Raw genomic sequence first — 8781 nt, 5'->3', positions numbered from 1 at the left:
AGGTCTGTGTGATGATGGACATGTGTGACCTTTTCTTTTCCACAACATATATCTAGGCCTGGCAGGGAGTGCAAGGCCTTTAACCAAGTGTCTGGAGCGGCTTTTGCCTTTCTTGTTATCTAAATACTGAAATATTTCCTAGAGGGTATTGGATGCATTTCCGAAAAGTGATATATCTATAGTTTCTAATCATTTACTCCTTGAATAGTTATCTCCTTTATGAATCAATTGAAGTTCATAAATTTAGGGATATTGTCAAAGAATACAAACCAAGCAGGAAAACAAAGTCACAGTCTCACTTCCAAAGAAACTGTTCTTAGTGATAGAGTATGACTTTCTTTTACTTTTTATTTTTAAATATACTTTTATTGATTTCAGAGAGGAAGGGAAAGGATGAGAGATAGAAACATCAATAATGAGAGAGAATACTCCTGCATGCCCCCTACTAGGGATCAAGCCTGCAACCCGGGCATGTGCCCTTAAATGGAATCGAAGCTGGGACCCTTCAATGCATAGGCCTACTCGCTATACAGTGAGCAAAACCAGCTAGAGCCTTCTTTTACATTTTTTAAAAAATAATTGATAGATGGAGAAACAGTACTCTGTTGTTCTAATTTCTACATTCATTGGTTGATTTTTGTGTGTGACCTGGGATTTAACCTGCTACCTTGTTATATTGGAATGATGCTGTAACCAACTGAGCTACCCGGCCAGGGTGAAAGACAACATGGTGATACACTACATCTCATACTGGAAAAGGTAAACGTTTGGTCTGGGTGGTATGGCTCAGTGGTTTGAGTATCAACCTATGAACCAGTAGGTCATGGTTCGATTCCCAGTCAGGACACAAGCCTGGCTTGCAGACTTGATCCTCAGTAGGATCAAGTGCAGGAGTCAGCCAATCAACGATTATCTCTATTCATTGAAGTTTCTATTTTTCTCTGAAATCAATAAAAAACAAACAAACATTTAAATAAGAAAAGAAAAAAGGTTAAGGTTTAGAGGAACCTCTAACAAATCCATATAAACAGCCACCACGATTGTGTTCTTTTGAATTGATGGAATGTTTTCCATTGTCTTGGTGGTGTAACTGCATTCGTAAAAACTCATAATTGCTCTAGAAACAGTATGTGCAAATATTAAAAACAATGAAAAATAACAAAAGTGGTCCTAGCTGTTTTGCCTCAGTGGCAAGAATATCATCCTGCAACTGAGGTGACCCGGGTCCAATTCTAGTGAAGGGCACATGCCCGAGTTGTAGGCTCCATCCTCAATAGGCAGCATGCAGCAGGCAGTCGATAAATGATTTTCTGATCATAGATGTTTCTTTCTATCCCTCTTCCATCTTCTCTGAAATCAATAAAAATCCTATATAATAAAGAGGGAATATGCAAATTAACCCTCACACTCTCACAAGATGGCTGTCTTCGACCAGGCCTGCAAGGGGTTAGTGAGGGATTATAAAATGACTGAACAGCAGGCTGCGTGGAGTGACCAGGCTGGTGGGGGCTGAGGGGTGACCAGGCCTTTTGGGGGGGGGTCAGTGAGGGGAGACTAGGCCAACAGAGGGGGAGCAGTTGGGGGCAGCCAGGCCAGCAGAGGGAGGCAATTGGGAGTGACCAGTCTGGCAGTTAGGGGCAATTAGGCTGGCACACAGAATCAGTGAGGGGCTATCAGGCTGGTGGGGAGAGAGGCAGTTAGGGGTGACCAGGCAGGCAGGCAGGCAGGTGAATGATTAGGAGCCAGCGGTCCAGGATTGTGGGAGTGATGTCTGACTGCCGGTTTCAGGCTGAAACCGGCAGTCGGACATCCCCTGAAGGGTCCCGGATTGTAGAGGCTGCAGGCTGGGCTGAGCACCCCCCCCCAACCCCCCCCCCCCCCCCGCACAAATTTCATGCACTGGGCCTCTACTATATCTATAAATAAATAAATAAAATGGCAAAAGTATATGCTCTTGCTGGGAGGATGTTAAACTGTCCTGAACTTGGAGCACTACATGTGCAACACTTCCTTCCCCCACCTCAGGATTCTTATAAAGAACAGAGGTCTGGGGGAGGACACAACAGGATTGAATTTCAGGGATCACCCTCTCGGGCAACCTCTGCCCTCATTCACACAACTGCTGAGACAGTGACAGGCTCCTGGCCCCCACCTTTGAGGTGACGCCAGGGTTCTGGAGTCCTATTCAGGAAATGCTATGATCTGAAATGGGGAATCTAACTGGTCAGCACAGGTGAGGTCAGCCTGGGAATGTCCTAATCCAATCCTTGGTCATCAGCAGGTCTTGAGCCTGTTTCCAGCTCTTAAGTTTCCCATCTCAAGCCGACTCTGCCTGCTCTCTGGGTAACGTGTTTATAGGCAACGTCAGTCCGACTCTGGAAATTTTCTGTTGCCACCTCAGGTGACTGTGGTGAAACAGTGATAGAACCCAGAGCCCATGTCATGAGGAGCAGGCCCCTCACACACAGTGATCCCCACTGTTGCTTGACCATCACTCCTGTGCCAAGAAGCACGTTGCACAGGAGTCTCAAACCCACCAACAATGTGAAAAGGAGATGCCCCATGGGCTGAGGGAAATAACATCCTAGACAGGAACTCAGGACCCCTGTGGGATCCCCCCTCACCTCACTTGGCTCCCAGAATGCAGTTTAGCATCACACCTAATAATGGGCTCAGAATGCCAAGTATTTTGCCTCTTCCCTGAAGTGAGCAGGCACAGGAGGTGGCTCCTGGTCCCCTTGCTGGAGCCCCGCCCCTGTTCTTGCAGGAAGAGTGAGAAATGAGCCCAAACTCCTCCCATGGTCTTACAACAGCTTCCAGTGTTTTCCTGGGTCCACAAGGCCACCTTTCTGTGGTTCAGGGTCCACAGACTACCACCCATCCCCATCAAGGAACATTCAGTGAGAGGCAGAGATGAAAGGCTGCGTGAGGACAGGCTCAGGGGGGCTGACCCAGGGAGGCCTGTGCACAGGGGTGACCTCAGGGAGGTGGTGGACACCTTGTCCATGAACCTGCAGGTGAGGAGTTGGCAGCTGAGTGAGGACATGTGACTCTTTGTTATCCTCCCTGAGCTTCCAGTGGGGAAGCAAAGTGAGGGAAGGGCCTGTGCTTTATCTCAATTGAGATGATCCTGTAGTTTTGAGGTTTATTCTATTAACTGTATGTTACATTAATTCATTGTCAGATGCAAAACCAACCCTTCTTTCCTGGGTTAAATCTCACTTGGTCATGGTGTATAGGTTGTGTTATATATTGCTCAGTTCAGTTTGTTCGTATGTTGTTAAGGCTTTTGCATCTATAGTAGAAAGTGGTCTCTGTCCCTATCCAGTTTGGCTCAATGGGTAGATGATCGGCCTTTGGACTGAAGGATCCTGGGTTCGATTCTGGTCAAGGGCACATGCCCGTGTTGTAGTCTTGATTCCCAGTGGTGCACATGCAGGAGGCATCTGATTATTGATTCTGTCTCACCAGAGAATCATTGAAATTTTCTCTGTCTCCCTCTCTCATCATCTCTGAAACCAATTTAAAAAATTCTTTTTAGCCGAAACCGGTTTGGCTCAGTGGATAGAGCGTCGGCCTGCGGACTGAAAGGTCCCAGGTTCGATTCCGGTCAAGGGCATGTACCTGGGTTGCGGGCACATCCCCAGTAGGAGATGTGCAGGAGGCGGCTGGTCGATGTTTCTCTCTCATCGATGTTTCTAACTCTCTATCTCTCTATCCCTTCCTCTCTGTAAAAAATCAATAAAATATATTTAAAAAAAAATAAAATAAAAAATAAAAAATTCTTTTTAAAGTGGTTTCTGTGTAATCCTAATAAATAAAAACCCTGGGTTTAGCCCTGACTGGTTTGGCTCAGTGGATAGAGCTTCGGCCTGCACACTGAAAGGTCTCAGGTTCGATTCCGGCCAAGGGCATGTACCTTGGTTGTGGGCACATCCCCACTGGGAGGTGTGCAGGAGGCAGCTGATCGATGTTCCTCTCATCGATGTTTCTAACTATCCCTCTCCATTCCTCTCTGTGAAAAATAAATAAAATATATTTTTTTTAAAAACAAAAATCCCTGGGCCCATCACATCCACAATGACTGGAGGCTTGACCATCCGGAAGTCAGTCCTGCAGTCCTGGTGACCCAGTACTGACTGCTGAGGGGTCTGGGAATCAGGTCCAGAGAGAGGCCTGAAGAGAGAGGCAGGGTTTGATCCGTAGCCTCTGTGGCAGCTGTTGATCAGCACTTGCCTCTCATTCTCTCTGGGCCTGGCCAGCAGCTACAGGTCCATTTCTCTCCAGGCCTCCACCATGGCTGCTGATCAGCCCTGCCTTTCTGATTAGGCCTCATTGATAGTCTCAGAGATGCTGACTGGCATAGAAACTGTCTAATCAGAACTAAATTGGATGACAGAGGAGGGCAGTTGGGGGCAAGATCAGGCCGGCAGGGGAGGGCAGTTGGGGGGGGGGGGGACCAAGCTTGTAGGGGAGGGCAGTTGGGGGCAACCAAGGGGACTGGGGGGGGCAGTTTTGGGCCATCAGGCTGGCAGGGGAGGGCAGTTGGGGGCAATCGGGCTGGCAGGGAAGTAGTTAGGTGTTAATCAAGCCATCAGGGGAGTAGTTAGGGAGTGATCTGGCTGGCAGGCAGATGCGCTTAGGGGCAATCAGGCAGACAGGCAGGTTAGCAGTTAGGAGCCAGCACTCCTGGATTGTGAGAGGGATGTCTGACTGCTGGCATTCAGACAACCCCCAAGGGGTTCCAGATTGGAGAGAGAGCAGGCTGGGCTGAGGGACACCCTCCAGTGCATGAATTTTGTGCACTGGGCCTCTAGTGAATTATAATGTACTAGTAACCTAGTGCATGGATTCATGCATATTGCAAGGAACTTAATTAGAAGAAATATTTTAATATCATTATTTACCCTTTCTATATAATATTAGTAAAATGTATGTGAAAATAACATATAAATTGATTAATAAATAAACAATAACACCATGATACAACAAAGACATAATATTAAAACAACAAAAACATATGAAAACAACAAAAACATGATATAAGACAGAAAAAAACATGATATAAAAACAACATTGATAAAAACAATGACTGATAAATTGATTAAACTTATTCTACTATCTCCCTATATACCACATTAAGAGTAAAAACACTGTCAGAGTGCTTGAGCAATTTCGTTGTGATGAAGTATTTACAACTTTAATGTCACACGCTCTTTGAACTCAAGAGATAGCAACATATAAATGATCAGGTCCCAAAACAGGTTCAGGTAGGAATATTCCTACTCTGTCTAGAGTTTGTCCTTGTGATTTACTAATAGTCATTGCAAATGCTGGCATCACAGGAAACTGTCTTTGAATTAATTTAAATGGGAGGCCAGTGTCAGACAGGGACAAATCAATTCTTGGAATCTGAACAACCTCTCCTTCTGCAGATCCTATTAATACTTCAGCTTCAATTTGTTAGGTTGCAATCTTTTGATAATAAATCTAGTACCATTACAAAGACCCATTTACTATTAAGATTTCTCAGTAGCATGATGATTGCACCTACTTTCAATTTTAATTTATGACAGCATTCCCAAAGGAGTAATACTATTAAGAAATTCAATGGGAAAATTTATCCTTTTGGTATCATCCATTGAATCGATGGAATCATCACTCAAACAGGTGCGAAAATCTCCATCGAGTATATCCAAAATTTCTTCATTTAATTTATGAACATGCTCATTTTTAGGACAAAGAACTGCATGTTTAGATATATTTTTAATATTATCTATAGATATACTATTTCCAAAGGTAGCTTCAATAATAGAGCCATTACAAATCATTTCATGGGGGATTTCAATAATATCCATTCCTAAATGAAAACTGCAACCAAGTTTGCCATCTCCAAGTTTTACTAACCATCCTATATAATAAGAGAGGAATATGGTAATTAGCCATTATGCCCTGAGGTGTAACGACCAAGTGGGTCAGGACCAGATCACAATCAGCAGGAGGGTGTACCAGCGAGGCACAAGCGGGCTGCGGAGAGTTACAGGAAGGGGCAGGGTGGCAAGCTATGAAGAGGGGGGAGGAGGAAGGGGTCAGGGAAGCTACAGGAGGGAGGGGCATCAGGAAGAGAGCTACAGGAGGGCGGCAGCGACCTACTGGCACATGGATTTGTGCACAAAGCTACTAGTTCACTATAAACAGAATCCTCTGATCTCATATTTGTTTTAAGGGACAACTGTTTAAAACATCCCCAGACACTACAATACCTTAAACTTGTTGACAATGACAGATTGAAACACACACCTGCAATTGGTGCCAATGAGAGCTCTATATGTAGAGGCATGCACAAGTCAATGTTTATTTTTATTTATTTATTTATTATTTATTTTTTATATTTTTATTGATTTTTTACAGAGAGGAAAGGAGAGGGATAGAGAGTTAGAAACATTGATGAGAGAGAAACTTCGATCAGCTGCCTCCAGCACACTCCCTGCTGGGGATGTGCCTACAACCAAGGTACATGCCCTTGACCGGAACCGAACCTGGGACCCTTGAGTCCACAGGCCGACACTCTATCCACTGAACCAAACCGGTTAGGGCACAAGTCAATGTTTATTTTTAAACTAGAGATCCAATGCATGAAAATTCATGCAAAAGTAGGCCTTCCTTCCCCCAGCTACCAGCACCAGCTTCCCTCCAGCACCCGGAACCCTGGCTTTGCTCCGGCCCTGGCTTTGTCCAGAAGGATGTCCGGAATGACACCAAGAAGGATGTTCAGTCTAATTAGCATATTACCCTTTTATTATTATAGACTAGAGGCCTGGTGCATGAAATTTGTGGATGGGGGTGGTCCCCTCAGCCCAGCCTGCACCATTTCCAATCTGGGACCCCTATTTCAGACCCCTCAGTGCACAACTAATACACCAGGGCTGAGACCATAAGTTCTCTCATTGTTATTGTTATCATGCTAATCATTAGCTATTAACTACCCTGTACCCAGCTATGTAAAATATATATGTATGTCTATCATTTTGCTTTTCATCCTATCCCAGGTTTTCCCTGTTTGCTTCCTCCCAGCTTCCTAATATATCCCCAGTGGATTTCATGTAACTCACTGGGATCTTCTCTTTTGACTGTAATGTATAAAATAAGGAACCAAACTGCCATACTCTGGGTATTATCTCAATTCATTGAGATTTTGCCTCCTGGCAATGAAATAATAAATATTCTCTATAGGTTTGAAAGATTCTTACATTGATGGGATCCAGTTTTCTGATAAATCTCAATGTTGCTCGATTAAGCAGTGTAACTGTGCTGGCAGCAGGAATGACACCCAGTGTATGACAGGTGGGATCAGACCCAACTGAGTTCTGCAATCTTGGTACTTGGTTCTGGCTAGGTAAGAATAAAGGGCAAGACCCAAACTGTAAGAGAACATTTACTGGGTAAATTACAGAAGCAGGAGAAGTAAGCCTTAGAGGAAATGGGCTTAGGGAAGGAGTTAAGGAGGTAACGGAAGTGCCCTTGGAGCTTGGGAGCACAAGCTAATGGTAACCTGCCTGGGGGAGGAGGAGAAGGAGGGGAAGGGGAAGGTACAGGTGTGCTCCAGGGAGGGAGAGCGCACTGGGTTCTCCTTCCTAAAGGTTTTAAGGGTGGAGATTTCAGGGGAGGTCCCAGGGGAAGAGCTGAATGGAATATTCTGTAGCTTTCCAGGTGTGTCCATTCAGGGATGTGGCCTCCACTGATGGATTGGCCGGCACCAGGGCAGGGGTCATTATTCAATGCAGCTGGTCCTGATGTCAAGCCCTGGCATTTTGCTGCTTATCTGGGCCTGGAGCTGAAATACAATGAGGCCTAGGTGTTATCTCTAGGGGGGAAGATCAGGGGGTCCAAACTGTAGGACCAGTGATCTGCTAGAGGAGGAAAAGTCACCCTGGGGACCAGGCCCCACCCTACAATTGGTTGCCCATTGCTAGACGCCTGGGCTTCCCACCCTGGTGACCTCTGTGCCTGGCCCATCTCCCTGCTCTGGGTAGGTCTGTGGAACTGCCCACAAGACAACCACAAGGAAGGGATGGCTCATGGCCTCAGAGGAGCGTGACTGAATCACCAGTGGGAACACATGTTTTCATGTGAAAAACATTTTCTAAAGTTAACCATTCTAAATGCACAGAAGTCAGTTTTCATACTGGACATGATGGCTTGTTTCTGGTTTCAATGCTCTTTTTGGGAATCTGGCTGTGGTCTGGGAGGATACCACCCTAGGGCAGTGATGGCGAACCTATGACACGCGTGTCAGAGGTGACACGCGAACTCATTTTTTTGGTTGATTTTTCTTTGTTAAATGGCATTTAAATATATAAAATAAATATCAAAAAATATAAATCTTTGTTTTACTATGGTTGCAAATATCAAAAAATTTCTATATGTGACACGGCACCAGAGTTAAGTTAGGGTTTTTCAAAATGCTGACACGCCGAGCTCAAAAAGTTCGCCATCACTGCGACCTAAGGCATCCCTGGTCCCTGAGCCTGTGCATCTTTTTGGAAAATGCACACGTCAGACTCCAGTTGTCAACAAAGATGAAAATGGAGCCAGATTCCTTAGGTGCCTTTTCAGTGTGTGTGTTTGCAGGGAAGGACCGCTGTTCCCTGGGGACTGTCAGCGCTGCCTCTCAGTGCAAACGTCCCTGGACAGGAGATCTGGCTGCTTTGGGCTCAGGCCTGTGCACCTCAGCCGCTAGGGGGCGATTTCCTGTGAAGTGTCCGCCCTATGAGTAGCGGT

This window comes from Myotis yumanensis, unplaced genomic scaffold (assembly GCF_028538775.1).
Source record: "Myotis yumanensis isolate MYYU_CA2020_CCGP unplaced genomic scaffold, mMyoYum1.0.hap1 SCAF_5, whole genome shotgun sequence".
In the NCBI taxonomy this organism is placed as follows: domain Eukaryota; kingdom Metazoa; phylum Chordata; class Mammalia; order Chiroptera; family Vespertilionidae; genus Myotis; species Myotis yumanensis.
Note: the sequence above shows the minus strand (reverse complement) of the source record.